Source organism: Condylura cristata, unplaced genomic scaffold (genome assembly GCF_000260355.1).
Source record: "Condylura cristata isolate star-nosed mole 26May11 unplaced genomic scaffold, ConCri1.0 scaffold00037, whole genome shotgun sequence".
NCBI lineage: Eukaryota > Metazoa > Chordata > Mammalia > Eulipotyphla > Talpidae > Condylura > Condylura cristata.
Window position 1 is genome coordinate 4,895,492 of NW_004567138.1, and position 20,480 is coordinate 4,915,971.

A 20,480-nucleotide genomic window follows, 5' to 3' on the forward strand; every position below is an offset into this window, starting at 1 on the left:
ATCAAATTCCAACTATATAACTAATCGTCAACTTTGCTTCTGAATTGGAATTATATCCCTGGCTCCACCATTGCTCCCAGCCTATAAGAAATACTATTTTTTTTTATTGTTTTGTTTTATTACTGAATTTTTAAAGTAAGCATGACAGTGAATAACCCTTTCCAACTGAATTGGCAATTATTATAATATTCAAGCATAGTGATAGTCGAGATGCTGCAGAGGATCCTAATTTGAAAATCTAGATTTTAGGCCATTTGTTGATCCCACTGATAAATTGAGAACATGGCTTGTTAATTAGTTTGGGTGGAAATATCACATCTCATTTCTTATTCTGAGAGTTCTGACAGTCTTACAAACTATGCTGTAGTATCTTTCTGACCCTGAGTGGTTAGCGGTGTTGTTAGGCCAGTAGCCACTAGATATTATATTTAGTGGGACTCCTTAGAAATAGTTTAAGATTTGGAGTTAAGGACTGAGTAAAAGACAAGCTAGATCAGAACTCCATTAGTAAATGAAGCACAGTTGATATGAGAGAGAAAGACCTAGGGTTATAGTCTTAACTAAAACAAGGGTGTATAACACAGGGACAGGTTGCCTGGCTCAATTACAATGTCAGATCAGATATCTTGGTGAACTGCCTGTGATATTCTGATGACTTACTCTGAAAACTGCATTTATACTTAGAAAAAAGTTCTTAATGTCATTTTTCTTAACATCAATTTATGTGTAGGTGGTCAACACCAGATGTTAGTAAAATTCTATGATCTGATTCTGCTTGTTAGAAGCACACCTAATTTTGGCATTATGCTTTGGGTACATTTTGCAGAATATTGTATGGATTAGTAATGTTAGTTAAAATATCCTTTAACCACTGGGGATATGTAAGTTATCATAGCCATCACTTAAATCATACCTCCCTTCGCCACCCACATACAGACAAACCCAAGCAGACAAACACATAATATGAGTACAAATTCACATTCACACAAGTACTTAAAGAGAGGTCTAGGGAGATGAATCATGCAGAATCTCAAAGCACAGCCTTTGAGATCCACAAGTTACAATTTTATCTGACCACAAAGAAAAAAAAAAAAAAGCAGGTTCATACATTTATAATTTAAAGTCTGTTAAAAGAATGCCTTTCCCCACTTCTTCACCATCCATCTCAATGTCATCTCATCTTTAATCTTATCTTCTGCGTTCCTGTGTGTGATTGATTCCTACTATGCTCTTGCCTAGATTCATCTGAGCTTTCCACTGTTGTAAAACTCCACATTCCAGGGATAGAAAGAGGGTGGGGGGCATTCTTTTTTGGCAACCGTGTTAGTGATTGTTTTTGACTGAATTTTCTTTCTCTGTGTACTAGAAATGGTTCTGAATTTTGTTCTAATTTGGAGGTTGCAGTGGACATTTGCCTTTAAATCCTTCCTTGGAAAAACCTGGTTGTTTTTTGTTTTTGGATAATTTTACACCATCCCCAAACCAGGGAAGTTAGATCAAGAGGAAATTTACACTGGGAAAATCATATTGGGGAAAAAGTGAAATTGTTGAGTCAGAAACAATCACTGCTGCTTTTCGTCTTGGGGTTTTCACAGAGGCTTCGAGAAAGCATACCTCTGTGAGTCTGCGGCAGAGTGTTAGCTGCTGTGTTCTAAAGGGTTGTTGAAATGATAGGCAATACACAGATGTGCAGAGAGGAGCTGAATTTTTTCAAAACCTGTCTTTGCTGGCTCTCCCTGGTGGTGCAACAGGTTGGGACGCGTGTGGCTTTGCAAGCTGGCCACAGTTCCCGTGCAAGTTCAATCCTTGGGGTGATCCACGCCGGCAGACCTCTCCTGTCCTGCCCGCTGCTTCCCTCAGCAGTGTACTTCATCGATCTGCCTGTTCTACTCCCCACTCTGTCTCTGGTGAATCCTCTCACCGCACCTGCACCTCTGGTTTGTATGCATAAATGGATACATCTTTTAGAAAAAAAAAAAAAATCAAGTGTACTTAAAAAAACAAAAGTAGGCTTCACTTGTTAAGTCCATTTAAAATCCTCACGATGACATGTCCTTCTCTCATCTCTTCTGTCCTCTTCTGCTTCAGGTCAGATGGAGAGTGAGAAGTTAAATTCAACAAGGTGAAAGGACAGTTTGCAAATTGTTTTCCTTGCTTCTGTCTGGCCTCACTGGCCTGTGCTCGGCTATTCGGGCTGTGCCCCTGCTGATGAAGGACCGTGATTGCTGGACTATTGCACTTACTGTTTCAGGCTGACTGTTCCAGCTGTACCACCTGTGAGCAGGTAGGTGCCCACTTGGGTCTTATTTCCCTTTGGAAGCTGATGATGTTGTTGACTGGTTCCTCGATTTGAACAACACACTGTACATGTTCTTTTGAGATCCTCCTGCCCTTCTCTGGAAGGAAATTATGCTCTGACTTCTTAGCTAATTCTGTAGTCACCTTGGGGAGGTGGATGGTTACTCTGGCATGCTTCCAGGCCTTGCAGGTATCAAAGTGGACTCAGGCTAGCTCTGTGGGTGGCCTTTCAGGCTCTCTGTGTACCTTTCAATTAGCACTGAGAGAACATTACAGAGACACCCCCATAAAAAGGGGAGGTACCACGTTCCTCTGCCATATAATGATGTGTTAATCTGAGCCCCAAGGTGAAGATATTTAACATGGAGACACGTGGGGTGGTCATTATACTCTTCCCTTTTTTGTAGATTTGGAAGTTATCTAGTAAAATATGTAAGTCAATGAAGCTGAATTAACAATTTGTTTTATAGAAATGACCTTATTTTAGTGTTTAAAAATGTTATGTGTGTGTGTGTGTGTGTGTGTGTGTATGTAGATGTACCTGGAAATTTATTATTAAGGAATTTATTTGCTAAATAATTATTAGAAAAATGAAAATCCCAGCTGTATTTCCTAGCAGATTTACCTTGTGCATATGACTTAACAGTTGGCTTCATTAGCCGACTAGGAGAACATAACTCTTCAAACTATTTTTGTGAGGGTCAGATGAAGTAATGCCTTATATAAACTATTATTATACAAATCATAATTCTTATTCTGAATTGAGTCTCACTTTATAGTTGGTTTTCTAATTGCAAAGAACATGTTCCTCCTTCATTTACCAATAGACAAGCACACCTAGATTAACAATTATAAACATTCACAACTTCAAATACATTTCCCATCTGTCTGTTATCTGGCAAGCAAAGAAATACTACGCCTTATTTCCAACAAAAACAAGTACATATAGAGTAACTTAAGGTCATTGAGGAGGGTTCTCAGTCCACATTTTAATTTCTCCCCAGTTCACCTTCCTGAATACTGAGAAGATCAGAGATCAACATTATCACTATGGCTTTTCTGGGGCATTTGACATCTTAGAGCTCACAGGAGCAAATTCAAAGATTTAAATTTTCCCTTCTTTTCATTATTCTCTAACACATTCAATCACATACAGAGAGGGAGACCTGAAAAATAAGTTTAACACATTTACTTAATTTTATGATATGTTTTTCATATAACAGGGATAATTAGGGTCAGTGTCAATATTCATGTACATGTGTGCTTGTCTGTATATGACTGTGTGTATGTATAGACACATATAACTACATCTACATGTGGATATATATATATATATATATATAAATATAATTGTATATATGTATGTCTGGTATGTGTGTGTGCTTAAATATATATTTACAAAGTTAATTAGAGTTTAAGGTGAACCTTGCAATTGATTTCATTTTAGAATCATGGGCATGTTTGAATAAAATATGTGGAAGATGATAAAGAGAGATCTCTGTTTTCTAACTCACATTCTCTTGTGTAGCATGGTCGGTCCTGTTGTATTAATATATTTTTAAAAGATTTATTTATTTATGCATATAAGAACTGGGGTACAGGCCAGTTGTGCGGGGGGTGAGAGGCTTTACCAGAGACAGAGTGGGGAGCAAAACAAGCAGATAGACTGAAATACATGACTGAAGGGAGCAGTGAGTGAGACAGGAGAGATCTGCTGTGCCCTGTGGGTCAGCTCCCTGGCTGGGGATCAAACTAATGCTGTAGTGGTTGTGGATAGCTTCATAATGCTGTGCTTTAATCCCTTGCACCACCAGGGAAGGTAAAGGAGTTATATTTTCATTGAGGAGAGAACTTATAAAGCTCTTTGGTGGAGGGACATGTGGCCAGGCTCCACTGATCTGCAAACAACACCCCCTCTGAGTCCCATTATAATCCACACGGTTTTCTTACTGAGCAGTTATGAAGGTTTATGACCACATTATAAACAGGAGAAGGGAACTTATGTTAATGAGGTCAACACTGTTTCTGTTATGTCTTTGACTTATTAAATAGGCCACCGAAGGGAATACCTTTTCCAAATGGGCTAAACAGAGAGATAAACTTTTACCAGCTGAAGACTTAAAGTGCAACTGCACTTACTGATGTAGCCCAGTGACTGGGCTCCATGGGACCACACGATGATCCCCGTGTCATTGTAACTGGAGATGAGTATTTACATGTGTCTTGTATACATGCCTGCGACCATGTCGTTGTCTTAGTTGACTTGGGTCACCATAACAAAAGACCGTGAGCTGAGTGGCATCAGCAATGAGAATCTATTTTCTCACAGTTTTGGAAGCTGGGATGTTCAACATCACGGTGTCAGTTGATCAGGTTTCTGAGGAGAGCTCTCTTTTAGGCTCCCTTCTAACTGTGTCCTGAGAGAGAGAGAAGGAGTGTCTCTCCTCTTCTAGGGCAATAATTTCATCATGAAAGCTCCATTCTCAAGGCCTCATTTAACTATAATTACCTCTCCAAAGTCCAATCTCCCCAAATCTCACATTGGAGCTTTGGATTTCCCAATGTGAATTTGGGGAGAAGGGGACACAGAAATGTAGTCCATGCAGTCTACATCAGGGGAGTGAGTGAAGGGGATGAAAGAAGTCTATTTATTTGGTTAGACCTGTTGGTTTATACCTCAGCCTCTGGTGATGTGAGTTGTGTGTACACATCTTATGCACAGTAGCTGGGTTCCGTATCAGAGGAGACACCTTTGTCATAGTTGGGTGCTGCTTGGTTGAATGAAAATGTGCACATCACCATGGAGTTAAGAGTAAAGACAAGTATCACAAGCAAGTTCAAATATTCAGTGTATGGTTGCAAGTTGATACAGATTAACTCGTACGCAGAGCTATAAAGGCATGTGGGTTGCAATTTTGCATTGACTGTTTCAATGCTTTATCAGTTGGCAATTATAGTCTTAACCCAAGATTTGTACGCTTTTGATAAGGAAGTCACCAGCTTGCAGTTGGGTGGGGTGGGTAAGCAGACAGTGCTTTTGCATGCCAATGAGGGTTTTGTCAATGCAAATTTGAAGAGCCCTTTAAAAAATTTAGCCCTAAGTATCTACTTTGAGCTTTGCTTCAGTGAGATATGTGGTAGGAGACCACTTAACCAGCAAGTTTACCTCTAATTTTAGCTTCACCTGAATTAGAGCTAGCGTGATCTCGCATATTGCTACAGACATTAGCAACTTTAAAGTGCAGAGAGAAAAGAACCTGAAATTATATGCAGTCCAAGGGAAGAATCACAAGAACGTCACTGGTGGTTTTGTGTTGTTTTCAAAATTGCAGGAAATCTCTGATGAATATTAGGATAATGGAGATAATTTGTTTCTTCACAGAAACACATTTTTAATGCCATTTATTTCCTATTTTGGCAGCTTAAGACAATCTGCCTACATTCAAAGGAAGCAAAACAAAGCACAAAAAAAGCTGCTTGGAGAATTGACTCTCTAACACATCCCTCTTGAGTGAGCTAGGGGCCCTGGTAAAAGAGGATTGCTTAAAATCTCCTGTTTACTCCTCAGAAGTGTGACTGCTGTGCTGTTGGAGTGTCCCATTAATCTAGATGGCTGAACAGTCTTTCTACCATTTTGTTCTGGATATGTGACCAGTCCAGGGTATAAGTACTGTTCTCTGTTTATAGGGGCTATCTTATAGATTATCCAAGTAAGCTCGCCTTATGTCAGCTTAGCATCGCTGACGCCAGTGTAGAAACCTCCACCCCCAAATTCTCCTGAACCTTCAGCAATGCTAACATCCCTATGCCAATAAAGCTGATTGAGATTTACCTGTTCTCACTCACTGGGCAAAGACAGGATGAGGAGAATAGAAAAGGGGATTTTTACCAGTAGGGCAATAATTGCATAACAACAATAGAAAATAACCAATCATTAGTGAAGGTTACCTACGTGGGAACTTATGGTATGAATCAATCAAGCATACATTTATTTTATGCTGGGAAGCATGATAAGATTTAAAGGACTAAAGATTCAGTAAAACATTGTGGGATTTCAGAGTGGCAGATCAAGGTACAGACAAATGAATGTTTTATGCACATAGGAGACAAGTTTGTGCCATTTACTGGGGAGACTCACGAGTGAGCCATACCCCTTTTGGAAAGGCAAGTGAAAGTTCCCAACAATGCATATCGTAAGACAGACATGAGAGATATACATGAGGGCATCTTAAGAAGGGGTGTTTGGCATAGAAATGGAAGAGAGGCTACAGCAGGGAGAAACAGAGTTTGACCTTGACTTGTGTAGTTTGAAGGTGGGAGAGCTTTTTTTTTAAAAAAAGATTTATTTATTTATTCATACAGAACTGGGGTACAGGCCAGAGATGCAGACGGTGAGAGCATTCACCAGAGACAGAGTAGGGTGCAGAACAGGCAGATCAATGAAGCACACTGCTGAGGGGAGCAGCGGGCGGGCAAGGAGAAGTCTGCCACGCCATGTGGATCTCCTCCAGGGCAGGCGGGGATCGAACTCACAAGGAAGTGGCTTAAGCCTCTCAGTGCAGTGCTTTAACCCGCTGCGCCACCAGGGAGGACCCTGAAGGTGAGAGAGCTTTAAACCTAAACTATACTAACATTGACTTAGTCCTTTCTCATGCACACAATATTTCGAGGTAGGAGACAGGCAGGCCTAGAGGCTTTGGGTTACTTGGGATGATAGAAAATCAGTCTTAATGGATCTGGAGATGAGAAGTAGGAGTAAATTCCCTCAAACTGGGATTGTATGGGCTGTTCACTTTCCACTTTACAAGTATTTTGATTTTGTTCAAAACTGTAATATACTTGTGTAGACATCCATATAGAGCTAGTTAATTGGGCACTAACATCAGCTCCCTACGAAACAGCATGAGGTAGAAGTTCTATCACAGGGAGCAGCGCTCTGGTATAAGAGAAAGACCTAGGCGATGTTTATTTCCTTTCAGTATAAGTTCATGGGAGGAGATCTCGATTTGTATTTTGAATTTGATTCTATAGCTCTGATCCCACTTCCAAGAATTCTTTGAGTAAAGGTGCTCGGATTCCTGAAAGAATGACTTACTACTCTATAAAGAATGGATTCCATTTGGTAAACTGTGTGCTTGTAATAATCATGGAGGAACTGGCCCTTAGAATGACATGGGGTGAGGAGATAAGTTCATTAGTTAAAGGCATCTATTTCCAACTTGCCACCCACACTTGCAAGCCCCAAAGTTTGTGTGAATGTGGGTGTGTGTGTCTTCTGGATGTATATATCTTATGTAGACATTAAACCAATGTCCAAAAAATCTGTAGAGAAATGAGGCATGAACTATGTCATTGGTTACATTTCTGTCAACTCTTCCATATTGGAATAATTTGCTCATGTGTAATAGTGAAAGCTTTGTAAGAAAGTGTTTTTTCTTTCTTTTTTTTTTTTTTTGTCTGGTTCTTCGGGTGTGCCTGAAACTGCTTCCTCAGGTGAGTCATTTCATTTGGGGAGATTCTGTTTTATTCTTTAGTAAATGAAATGAGTTAAACCCATGCTCTGTATGAAGTCTTCACTTTCCGGATTCTGTGATTCAAGGGATTCTATGAATAAATAAGAGCAGCCTTAGTTTTAGAAATGGGACTAGTACTAAATGGGACTAAATCTAGTACTAAGAACATTTGCATCATTTGATACTTACAGAGCCTAATTCAAATTGATTACCAGGATACAGCTCTCTATCTTATTGTGAGATGGTTATAGGGTTTGGCAATATTGTCTGGATTTTGAGGTTGAGTCATATAGAACACAGATGGAAGGAGACAATTTATGTAAGGTCATATTTGTCATGTGGGTAAGAAAAACCATTCCAAGAAAAAGTCACATTTTCTTACAGCTCTTGGCTGTCTCTGGGAGTTTTGGCACCTATTATTTGAATTTACTTTGTGGTGGAAAAAAAAATGAATTAGCAATAATGACCCTTTGGTAATTTCTGGGTAGCTTTTTGTACAATGACCAGGAGTTATGGCTGTCAAGGTTTAGCAGTACCTTTCATTTGGAGTCCTTGGGGAAACAGTTTGTGACTTTTGTTCTGTCCACACTTTGCTTAATTTTATATGTATTCTCCAGCCGTATCAAAAATTGTTTTCTAGTGAGCATCAATTATTTGCTGCATTGTTTTGGGAGCCATGAAAAACATGGTCCCTTTCCTTAAAAAGACATTAAGAGGGCCTTCTTGGTGACTTGGGGGTTAAGTCTCAGCCCTATCACTGCTATGGCCTGAGTCAGGGAGCTAACCCACATGGTACAGCAGACCTTTCCTGTTCCTGTCAACTGTTCCCCTCAGCAGTGGATTTCAATAAATCCACCTGTTCTGCTCCCCACTCTGTCTCTGGTGAACCCTCTCACTCACACTTCTGGCCTGTTCCCCATTTCTTCTGCCCCAAAATAAATTTTAAAAAAGTCAGTTCACGCAAGCATTTATTAATGATTATTAAATGAATAACAGCATAACTGTTTTTTTTTCTTTTGTAAAGAGATGGCAATTACATTGTTTTTATCATAAAAGATACCTATGAAACCTAGAACAAAACCATAACAATGTTTGGATTTTTATTCTTGGATGATCTTGTTATGCCATAGTCACTGACCAGTTCGGAAACTTGATCTAGTTCACAACTAATGAAAAGAATCCCAAGTGACCCATGAAAAATAGTTGCATGTTAGAACCACTTTTCCATTTGATAGGAAATGACTAAATTAATTTTTCCAAGTTGAAATATGTAGGCCAAGTTATAATAGGCTATTTGACTTGCTACAACATTTTAATTATTTGGCCTGTATGCCACACTCTCCTATAAAATTTGTTCACCCTACAGCTTTTTTAGTTATTGTAGTCCAATTTCAAGCCTGAATGTTAGGGTACCTGTACTTTTGATACTGATATTTCAATTAAAGCTTAGGATGTGGATAATGAGAAACCAGAGCTGTAATTTCTATACTCATACGTGTAGAGGAATATTTGAAACTGAGTCCTGAGTTTAAAGAGTGTGGTGGGGAAGTAAAATTCTTTGTCCTAAAAGCAGAAAGGACATTTATTTCCTAGGTAGACTGGATGAGGTAATAGCTATGGTTTTAAGGCCTTTTGATTATTTTATTTCCTTATTTTCTATCTTTAGTTAAATACTAAGAAGTGATTTCTAGTGCTTCATTTCCACTTGAAGAAAGAAAAAAAAAACACATTTGAAAATATATAAATGTGATGGGCTTCATCACCTGAAATGTTTGAGCTGATTGAATAGTGCCTACTTAAAATGACTTGTGCTTTGAGCTTCCAGTATTTAAAATTCTGGTGACCTCTCAGAGTCAATGTAATACCTATTTATAGGTAATGAAGATCAGGGCTGTGCTATCTTCTGGGGCCTTCCAATTGTCTTTTGATCGAAACATATTTCTACAGGATAAAATAAGCAAATATATACATAATCCTCTCATTACTAACTTTTTCTTTCACAAAATACTGTTCTATGAAACCAATAGAAATGCATTTAAATCTTTCTCTTTTGATTATATGTTTAAGAGTAGAAGAGGTAGAGAATAATGCTATGATCAGCCAAATAACTCTTAAATAGTGATCCAGGAAACTCTAAGATTAACTTTCTCTCATTCATGAAGGGACAATAGACCTTCTGATGCCTCCCAAGGAAAGTTGCTCCCTTCTGACCACAGGTGTTAGTAAGTAGAAAAATGTTCATGTGAAGGCTTGCCCTGCAAAGGCACCAGCTGTTATTTTAGTCCCCTGAATTATGCACAGTGGATAGCCTCACCAACCTTCCATTAAAATAACATGCCAATTTAGGGCCCTTGCTGGTGGTGCAACAGGTTAAAGTACAGCAGGTTAAAGTACAGCACTAAGAAGCTAAAGCCACGTCAGCATGAGTTCAATCCCTGCCCCAGAGGTGATCCTCATGGTGCGGCAGAACCACCTGCTGCTCCCCTCAGCAATGTACTTTGTTAGTGGGCCTGTTCTGCTCCCCACTCTTTCTCTGGCGAATCCTCTCACTGCCCCTGCACCTCTGGCCCAATTCTGTGTGCATAAATAAATAAATCTTAAAAAAAAAAAAACACACACCAATTTAATTAACTGTTCTGAGGAAGATTTATGTTCAGGAAGAACATGAGTCTGTATAGACCATTTGCAAAATATGGGATAAAATAATACTGATGGATATACCTACATTAGTGTTCTCATCATCATGAATATGCTAATTTTCATCTTGACTGACCCTGTAGGAGGATACTACAGGTATGACATTCTAAGAGCCCACATGCTGTTAAATATCTATCAATTGTAAAAAAGCAACATTTTGAGGGCTTCCCTGGTGGCACAGGGGTTAGAATCTCAGCACCATCAAGCTATGGCCAGTCACTGTGGCATGAATGTTTCTTTTTTGATCACTGAATAATATTCCACTCATAATTTGAATTTTCATGTAACTAATTGGCTTTTTGTCTTGTGGTTCAGCTTAATATTATCTAAAAAGGAGGCATTGTGCCTCTGATAGACATTCTTTGTTTCATCTTCCATTTTCAGTGGGTCCCTGGAAGTCATCTTGCCACCAGCAATTTTTTTCCAAAAGATTTATTTGTTTATGCACACAGAACTGGAGTACAGGCCAGAGATGCAGGGGTGGTGAGAGAATTCACCTGAAACCGAGTGGGGAGCAGAATAGGCAGATCCATGAAGTATACTCTGAGGGGAACAGCGGGCAGGTCAGGAGAGGTCTGCTGTGCCATGTGGGTTGCCTCCAGGGTGGGAATTGAACTCATGCTGAAGTGGCTTTAGCTTCTTAGTGCTGTGCTTTAATCCACTGTGCCACTAGGGAAGGCCCATCCAGCAGCATTTTTAATGATTTTTGGAAAAACAAAAATGAAAAAATAATTAAAGAAAAACTCTTACCTGAATTCAGAAGTAAAAACTTACCATATTATTGATTTTTTTTCAATCAGCATCTTTTTTGAAAGTTTTCCCTTCTTGTAAGCAATACAGATCATTATTCCTCTTCCTTTGTGAGACACTACTATACAGCAAGCTGAGAATAAGAAGGGTTTCAATCCCACTCCTAGGAATCTATCCAAAGGATACAGAAACATTAATTTGAAAGGGAACCTTCACTCCTCTGTTTTTTTTTTTTAATAGCACTATTTACAGTAATTAGGATATAGAAACTACCTAAATGCCCTAAGACAGAGACTGAATCAAGATGATGTGGTGTATATAGAGTGGATTATTACTCAGAAATTATAAAGGACAAACTCATGTCATCTGCACCAGCACGGATGGAGCTGGAAGGGATTATGCTCAAGGAAATAAGCCATAAGGAAAAAAAAAAGAAAATTTTGGTGATTTCATTTACAAGAGGTTTATAGAGAAACTGAACAAAGGTTCAGAGAAAAAACAAAAGGCAAAACTATCAGGCAAAATATAGATCTAAGACATACAGCAGGAGAGGGTTTGGGAGGTGGTCAAAACAGGAGAGAGGAGAGCACAAGGGATTGTAATGATGGTTCATGGGTGTTGTGGTACTGGAAGATTTATGAGGACTACACCCAAGAGGGGTGGGAATCAAATAATGTACAATGATGTAAGAAAAGAAAAGTTTCCCTTTTTTTCCCCCCAAAACTATGGGTATGAAAATGTGATAGCTGGTTTGACCATAGGATTCTGTCCTAATCAGGCAGGTAGTGGGAGGTAACCTTACTTTTTTCATTGGAAAAGTACGAATTGTACTTATCTCATAGTGTCCATGGAAAGACTCCTGGAAGGCATGGGATGGAGTGTCTGGTACTCAGCAGTTGCCTTTTCTTCTTGTCAGTGTTTTTTTTTTTTTTTTTTGTTATTGTTGCTTTAAGATTTATTTATTTATGCATACACAACTGAGGTGCAGGCCAGAGATGCAGGGGCGGTGAGAGGATTCACTAGAGACAGAGTGGGGAGCAGAACAGGCAGATCAACAAAGAAAACTGCTGAGGGGAGCAGCAGGTGAGACAGGAGAGGTCTGCTGTGCCATGTGGGTCACCTCTGGGGCCAGGGATCAAACTTGCACTAAAGTGGTCCTGTGTCCTAACCCATTGTGCCATCAGGGAGGGCCTCTTATCAGTGTTTTACAGCCACTGTTGACCTTGCAGATGACTGGGGCCAGGGGAAATCTTTACTGGAAGGATTTCTGTAGATTTCAGAGTCAGGATATAGTTGGATCCTCAGAATGGAGCCAATTCCATGGATGCATCTCTATCAGGTGCATGCCAGAACTTTGTGGGCATGGTTTTCTGTGGATGTGGAACCATACCAGATTAGAACACGACTCTTGGTGGCAAAGCATGGCACAAATCCATTAAGACATGTGGGAGAGGATCTGAAGTGCCGGGAAGCTACCTTGAGGCAGTTGCTGGAGTCTACACTGGACTGCCATTCAGTCAGCTGACCATCAATCCCATTCTCTGTTGCAAGGCTACTGTGTATTAATTGCTCTTACTGGAAAACTTAAAGCCTGTTTGCACATTCAGTACAGATCAGATAAACCAGGGTTCACACTTCTTCATCCCAGTGTGCATAAGGGGTATTAATTATCATTGCTTAAGTAGGGTGGCTCGAAATTTCTCAGGATTCTTTGGAAGGTGATGGCTACCCAGTATCTCTCAAATGTACACAGGCAAAATATGTATATGTCTCTTCTTTATTGAACTCCATTTCTCTTTATTTGTCTTCTTTTTTACTCTTTCCCTCCTCCCTCTCTTAGCACATAAAGATGCCATTTAAAAATCTTCACTCTGACATTTGCAAAGGAATATTCTTTCACCTGTAGTTGTTACTTACTAAGCATCATCATAAAGAAAGTGGTACTTTTTCTGTGCCCAAGAGAAAATAGCTAATCTTTTCAAAACAGTCAACTTTCTGAAAGTAATAATTTTCATTTTCATGTCCTCCTGTACACTTTACAAAGAACTCCCACACACTTAATCTCAGTTAATCCTCACAGATATTGTTATCATCTTCACCTCAGAGATGAGAAATATTAGGGATTAGTGGAGGGCTGAATGAAATAGTTTATGTGAAGGGCCTTAGAAGAGTATAGAATGTAGGAGGGGACCCTGAATTTCCATGGTCTTTCCTCGTGACATATTCAGTCAACACTCTTCTTACTCCCTGGAATGAACCCTTTGCCACGGCCTCTGGCACAGAACAGATGGTTGAGTCATGTCCTTCTGGAACAGAAGAAGTTGGCTAACTGGCTATTTCCCATCCTCTGTCTGCTGTCAGAGAGCACTTCTTTGCAGATGCAGGGGTTGAGTAGTCCTATGAAATAGCAGCTTGGAAAGACATAGAAAATGTACTTTTCTGCTTTTCATTTGTTTGTAAACTTGAAATCCCAGAACACACATCTGCAGGGAAGAGGTGTTCAGTTCTTTTGTTTACCTCTTCCCTAGTTTACCACACACCCCCACAAGCATTTATCTTAGGTGGACCGTCAGGCAGAAAGCACAATAAAACCCCCTGCTGTGCAGGGCCCTGAATTTGAGGCACACTGGGGGATATGAAAGCCAGGCACACCGATCCAATACAGTCAGTGGCACAGAAGAGTGAGCACCAAGTGGTCATTTTTGCTGGAATGCTTCACAGAACAGATGGGCTTTTATGAGTTTTCTGAAGTTTGTTATTATAAATCTAAATGGCTGTTCTGAGGATTCTTTTCTTCTATATGCATTTAAGTATCTCAATTTGTATTTGGTGCTTGTAAACTGCAAAGACAGTTTCCTTTGGAACTGAGTATCTCAGGGCAGTGTGAGCATCCCACTCGGCTCTCCAGAAATCTCAGATCCACCTGGGCAAGCTGTTTGGAGGTAGCAGCTCTGACCACACCTGCATGAGTTCCATGCTGCAAAATCAAATAAAGTGATACAGTGACAGGTCCCATGTTACAATCAAAGTTAATTCCTTGATTGTTCCTTATAATACAGGTCGTAGGGATACAGGATGATGGTGCCAAGGAGGGGGCAGGTGATATTCTCCTCCACATGGTCACCCAGGATCCAGGCTGATAGAGGTAACCAAAATTGCCATCTGAAGTTTGCTATAGTGAGAAATAAAAGAGCCTGGAGGGGGAAAATAATAATGAACAATTATATACCAGAGATATTTATGGAGCTGGAGTGGGGAATGGGATCAAAAAAGGGGGGGGGGTGTAGTGGAATGCACTGGACTATGGTGATGGCATACAGGCGATTTGGTGATGGACAGCCCATGGGGATTACAACTGAGATGGAAAAAGGCACAAAACAATGTAAAAATAAACCATTATATTATTTAAAAAAATATTTGGAGAACTACAAGAGTAATCTCCATTGTCACAGATCAGAAATGACACATATTGCTTCTTTCCAAATTTCATTGAATAGAATTGGTCCCATAATCTCACTTCCTGCAAAGATATTGGGAAGTACAGTCTCTACAGCCAGGGAGGACGACTGCAAAGTGGAATTTGATGAACATGGAGCTTTGTTGTTGCCTTGGTTGATGTTTGCAGAGAGAGAATATTCCCATTATTGGGGATTTTGCTGTGCAGCTTCTCCTATTCATGAGTAGTTGAACCACATATCATAAGAAAAAACAAATCAGGGGGCCCCCTGGTGGTATAGGGGTTGTCTCAATACTATCACCACTATGGCCTGAGTTGATCCCTTCCCAGGGAGCTGACACACATGGCACAGCAGACCTCTCCTCTCTCACCTAGAGCTCCCCTCAGCAGTGTATTTCAGCAGATTCACCTGTTCTGCTCCCCACTCTGTATCTGGTGAATACTATCATCCACCCTCGCACCTCTGGCCTGTACCCCAGTTCTTCTATCTTACATACATAAATAAATCTTTAAAAATAAAAATAAAACCTGATCATAAAAATATTTATCTTAGACTTTCATATAGAATGTTAAGATTTCTCCATGACAGTCACCTCTTAGTGGTCATGTTCTTATGCAAAACCATATAGCATTCTCTAAACCCATTTTGAGCCAGGAAAGACCCTAAAATCTCTTGGGTAACCAGGATTGGCCAACATGGCATATGCTTTTGGTATCAGGGCTCCAGGCCTTTAAAAATTTAAGATGATAACATTTGAAATCGAGTATTCTGGAATTCCTGTGTTGCTTCCTACTGAGAAGGGTACTTGCTTATTTTTTTTTAATGTCCATTTTCATCCACTTTTAAATTTAGAAAATAATTATAAGCAAAGCCCAAACATTTGAAAGTGAAAGGAAATCAGCCTCATGCATTTCTGGTAGCATTGTAAATTAGTACAATCCTTTGAGAGAATAATCCAGCAAAATGTATCGAAAGCTTTGTAAGTACTGTATTGCCACCAATATGTCAAGAGTCATAAAAATGCTTATAACCTCACTAATACCACCTCTGGGAGCTTAATTCAAAGTAACACAGCAATCCCTTATTAAGCATCTCAGGTAACATTCAGAAAGGCAGCGGGGTTGATGCCACCCCAAAAAGTACTTTGATAAGGTCATGATTCAATTAACATTAGTGTACTGTGGATAGAGAAAACATTGTCCTTAAAGAGATTGCTATCAAAATTAAGTAAATAAACTTCTAGAAAGCATCTATTAGACTAAAGACATGAGCCTATTTGGCATAAAACTCTTGTCTGTCCATTTTTTTCTGTAAAAGAGTGCTCTTGACTTCAAGAACTTCCAGATACTTTCTGTTCTACAGATTATATTTCTTCCCTAGTTTTTTCAGTAAATACATATTGCCTGGCATTTAGTACCTTTTTCACATACATTATGTGTGTTTTTTATATCGTGTTGGCAAAAATCCTTTTTTTTTTTTTTGCAAAAATCTTAAATAAGCAGGAAACCTTAAAAAACATTCATTCTCCATATTGGCACATTTTTATAGGTATGGTTTCCTATCAACATATTGAAATTAGGGGTGATGTATGGATGGTTTGTCTTCACGTTAGTTTCATAGTCAGTTACATAAATTGCAGAAATTATCTATTACTTTTGTATGTGTTTTGCTTTGTTTCAGGGAATTGTTTTGAATAGATTCTTTGTAGGTAGAATGTCAACTTAAAATTTTTTTATTATCCTTAAACTCTAGTTTTTAAGAAATCACAATTTCATAATTTTTGAAAATAAATTTTGCATAGAGCTTGAAAGAATTCACCAGTGACAAGAGTAGGGAGCAGAACAGGCAAATGTATATAAATATACTATTGAGGGGAGCAGCGGACAAGACAGGAGAGGTCTGGGACACCATGTGGGTCAGCTGCCTGGCTGGGGATCAAACTCAGACCTTTGTGGTGATAACACTGAGAGTTAATCCCTGCGCCACCAGGGAGACCTCATTTAATAATTTGGATGGATAGGGTTATTTGCCAAAACTGCAGGATGGGTTTATTTCACCATTATTTATTTTAAGGTAAATTAAAGTACCACCAAAATGTAAATATGTAATATAAGTATATATTTATTATTTAAATATATGATATATTTACTATGTGTGTGATCCACTATGTGGCATATTAAGCCACTTAAACAAATTGTTATGAAGAATATGAATCACACCATAATGTTTAGAGAATAAAAATAACAGCCACTTTTTATGGGCCCTTGCTCGGTGCCACTCATATTTTCTTAACCCTATTCAAACCCTCAGATTAAATTTTCACTGTAGAAAAGATCCATCACTGGACTCATTGAGGGGTCAATGTTGAATGGAACTGGGCTTTGGGCAGCATCTGTCTCCTTCCAGAACTTTCCTGAGCCATGCCCCACTAAAGTCTTTCCAGATTCAGACAAGCTCAGGTACAGTGAACCTTTGGTAGAAGAGTGTGCAGGTTCTGCTTGAACTCACAGGCCTTGTCTCAACTTTAAAGATGAGTCCCCTTTACAAAATACACTGATCAAGTCTTTGCTGAGCACCCAAGCGGAAGCTTATTCTGGATGTTATGTTTGATGTGCCTGTTAAGCCAATCATCCTTCTGGTTTCTTAATACAGTGAGAATGAGTCTAAACACTTGCCACCAATTTATACAGTTCTTTCTAAATTCATTAATCTAAATAATTCAACTCAAATATATTTCTTGTGAAGTATATTAAAATGATGACTTTTTGGGATCATTTTCTCAAAAAGAAAATGTTCTTGCCATCCACACATTCTCCTCTGAACTCAAACTACAGCAAACTACATCAAGAGTGTCTCCTTTCAATTTATTTAGAATTTTGTACCTTGTCACTCCAATTTACTTTTCCATGAAGCCTCTGGTCTCTAAATGTGTGATGCTACAGAGCCCCACTGCTCCTCAAAAACTGGAGGGAGAAAATCTGTTCAGTAAATTACATTTCTGTTAGAAAGCAGAGGAACCAATACTGTTTTAAACAAGAAGTTATAGAACCATTAATATTATCTGAAAGTAGAAAAAAAGGGGCTGTGTGTGTGAGACTCACCAGATATAGATTTCAAAGGAGGTATCATTTTATTTATTTTTGAAGTCCTAATGCTTAGATAATTCTAGAAATCTAGAAAGCATCCAGGGCCTGTTGGTTGAACAAATGAATGAATAAGTGAATGTATGCCCCAAAGATTCACCTACTAAGCACAGATCACCAGGATATATGAGTGATGCCAGATATAACAAGGTAGTCGCAGTCAGTGCAGATATATTTATGCTGAGTTACAGTCTTATTTTTAACCTGGTTTTCCTAAAAAGTCAAAAAACAAAATTGTCATCCACATGACTGATGGGATTTTAAAGTCTTTCTTGATTTTAGATACATGTGAACAGTGATGCAGTAGAGTTAATAATGAAATGAGGAAAGAGCAAGATGGGACGATGGTGAAATTCCCCATCTCATTTCAAGGAGTCACTTGACAAAGGAAGGGACTTGTGTGTATAGTTTTCATGGGTTTGCCTATCCGTTGAGTGTATTACAGACATTAACTCATTGCTGTTTTCTCCACCACTTTGTCAGGCAGGTTTTCTGTTCTTACAGAGTACAGAAATTTAGATGATTCAAGTACTTCCCCAAAATCATAGAACTAGCTAGTGGTAGAACTGAACTCTTAATGCAAACAGTCTGACTGTAGGACTGACACTTTGAAAAACGGTGCTCTATTCTTTTTGTATCAGGAAAATAGCACTTTCATGGGCTTTTGGCTAGAAGATTACAGTGCCTGTACTGTACTGGAAAGGTGAAGAATGAATTTAAAGAATCAAAAGGAAAATAAAAATTGTAAAAGTGAATTTCACTGTGGCTCAATGAGCCCAGAAATAGTTTCCTATAAATGAGAGTGCTGGAATTTATCTTCTAGAAATAAATAAAATCTTTCCCCTCTTATCATTTGAATCCTTACAAGCTCCATTTCAATGTGTTCTTTGAATGTTCTAGTATCTCTGTGCTTTAATTAGCAGCTGTTTCCAAGTGTGATAGGTGATTCATGCTAGTCTTAATATTGTATATAATTGGATCTCTAAGGCAAATTTATCTGTCAGAGTAAAATTGATCTACAAGTAGTTCCCTCTAGCTAATACCTAAATTAGTTTCACCTGGACTCTGCCCTCTGCTTCCTCCTGAATTATACCCAAGGAAGGAAAGCTAACAGCTGGTGTAGGAAACAACAATTTTATCCAAAAGATTTGAAGGTGAGTCCAAGCTTATTATGAGAAGAACAAGAAAACTAAACATATTTATGGGCCAGCTTTGGGAAAATCAAGCTTATAACTCACTGTATTTTAGAATACTTCAAACCCACTCTTCAGAATTAATCCTTCAAGGCAATATCTTAAACCAGTGAGCAATAGAGATTCAAGATGAGTAGGAATTTTTGGATTCCATTGTAAATTTTTTTGTAAACGTAGACTCTCTCTATTGTCTGTTTTCTTCAGTACTCCTTCTTACATTTAAACAATTCTGAGGCATTGTTCAGATCTATAATATGCAAATCCAAATACACAAATTGTTCTTACTAAGTGGATAATGAATTAATCTTAATCAGAAATAAAGAACATAATGGCTGATGGGGTGTGGTTGAGGAAGTAATTCCTATTTCCAAGTTATATTTTTCAGTGCCCTAAAATGATATGAAAAACTTGTCATGTATGCTTTGTACTCTCCTCCCATCATCCCCAGGACCTCACTGTAGGCATCAGCCTTCTTTGTGTACTGTAACAGTTATCACAGCGTACTTATAACTTACACCTTTTTCCATCAGGTTCTGAATTAAGTGTTCTTCCCTTATTGTCTAGTTCCAAGAATAGGCCCTCCCAAAGAGTTGAGAATTCTGCTATCATCTTTTTTTTTTTTTTAAAGATTTATTTATTTGTGCATACAGAACTGGGGTACAGGCCAGAGGCTCAGGAGCAGTGAGAGGCGTCACCAGAGACAGAGTGGGGAGCAGAACAGGCAGATCGATGAAGCACACTGCTGAGGGGAGCAGCGGGCAGGTCAGGAGAGGTCTGCCACACCATGTGGCCACCTCCGGGGCAGGCGGGAATCGAACTCATGCAGAAGCGGCTTCAGATTCTCAGTGCTGTGCTTTAACCCGCAGCGCCACCAGGGAGGGCCTCTGCTATCATCTTTTAATGGAAAGAGGGTTAGGCAAGAAATTGGAAGACCTAGTTCGAGTGGCAAGGGACTACTGAGAATTGTACTCAGTTTCTCTGAACATAGATTTTTCCCAGTGTGAAATGTAAGAAGCTGGACTTGCTAGTTTTGTTTGAACTGTGTTCTGAATGTGAAACATTCAATAGAAAAAGATAGATGCATCACATGCTCTTTGCAGCTTTATTCACTATAGCTAAGATAGGAGAACAACCTAAGTGCTCTTTGATGGGTGAATGAATAAACAAAATGTTTTATATATTCACAATGAATATATTCACATATAAAGAATGAAATCTTAGGAACTCAAACACAGTGTGTGGGAATATAGACTGTTCTAGTCTCCATAGAAAACAGTATGAAGGATTCTCAAAATATTTTAATTTGATCTATCATGTGGCCCAGCAATTCCAATCCTGGGTACCCCTACCTGAAGAAAGCAAATACACTAATTCAAAGGGATTTATGAATGCAGATGTTCATTGCAGCACTGGTTTTTAAAAAATATT